The sequence below is a fragment of the Octopus bimaculoides genome, chromosome 10 (assembly GCF_001194135.2).
Source record: "Octopus bimaculoides isolate UCB-OBI-ISO-001 chromosome 10, ASM119413v2, whole genome shotgun sequence".
NCBI classification, from domain to species: domain Eukaryota; kingdom Metazoa; phylum Mollusca; class Cephalopoda; order Octopoda; family Octopodidae; genus Octopus; species Octopus bimaculoides.
In genome coordinates this window covers 79,289,077-79,290,257 of record NC_068990.1, presented here as the reverse complement: position 1 = coordinate 79,290,257, position 1,181 = coordinate 79,289,077, and positions in this window count along the sequence as shown.

Sequence of the window (1,181 nt, the reverse complement as noted above, 5' to 3'; positions counted from 1 at the left end):
TCTCTCTCTCTCTCTCTCTCTCTCTCTCTCTCTCTCTCTCTCTCTCTCTCTCTCTCTCTCTCTCTCTCTGTCTCTCTCGCATGCACTCACATGAGCATCTGCTGTATTTATTCAAGTTGAAAATTACTTTAAACTGGTTTTGTTGACAACACAGGCTGGGGCCCAGTGATGACGTTCACTTGGTTTAACGCCAAAATTTACGTAAAAGATTTATGTGAGTTGATGCACGAAGCATTGAAGGCAAGTATACAGCCTTAAGACCAGTTCAAATATGTTTGAGATGTACTTGAACTTGTAAAGGCTTTTCACTGCGGTTTGTCACAGAGAAAAAAATTCTCGCAAAACTCAAAAAGTTTGATCTTACATCGACCCCAGTGTTTGACGGGTACTTATTTTATCGACCCCGAAAGGATGAAAGACAAAGTCGACTTTGATGGAAGTTGAGCTCTGAATAAAAAGACGGACGAAATGCCGCTAAGCATTTTGTCCAGAGAGTAAACAGTTCTTCCAGTTCCCTATTAATAATAATAGTTTCAAATTTTGGCACAAGGCCAGAAATCAGCCCCAAATATTCATCTGGTACTTATTTTATCAACCCCGAAAGGATGAAAGGTAAAGTCGACCTCAGTGGAATTCGAACTCAGACCCAAGAAGAATGAAAGGCGAAGTTGATTTGGGTTCGATTAAAATTTAGAACGTGAAGTACCAGAACAAATCCTTCTTCTACGATTCTGCACCCCTCCCCCACCTCCACCCGTGCCATTCAGAAGAATAATGGTTTATTAAGTTGGAACAAAGTCATAAGTTTGTAATGGAAGGCAGTCAGGCGGCTCATTGTGTCCTTGAGCAAGACACTTTATTTTCACATTGCTCCAGTCCACCCAGCTGGCAAAAATGAGTTGTACTTGTAATTCAAAGGGGCCGGCCTTGTCACATTCTGTGTCCCTGAGAACTACATTAAGGGTATGCATGTCTCTGGAGTACTCAACCATTTGCACGTTAATTGCATGAGCAGGCTGGAACACTCATCACCATAACCAACGGAATGTCAGTTTTTTAAATTTTTCTTTTTTACTGGTTTTCGTTTTATCGTTCTGAATCTGGCGAGGTTCGAACTCGGTGATGTTCACAGAAAAACACAAGCGTTTCCTGACTTACAGATGAAATTATTGTCAATAAAC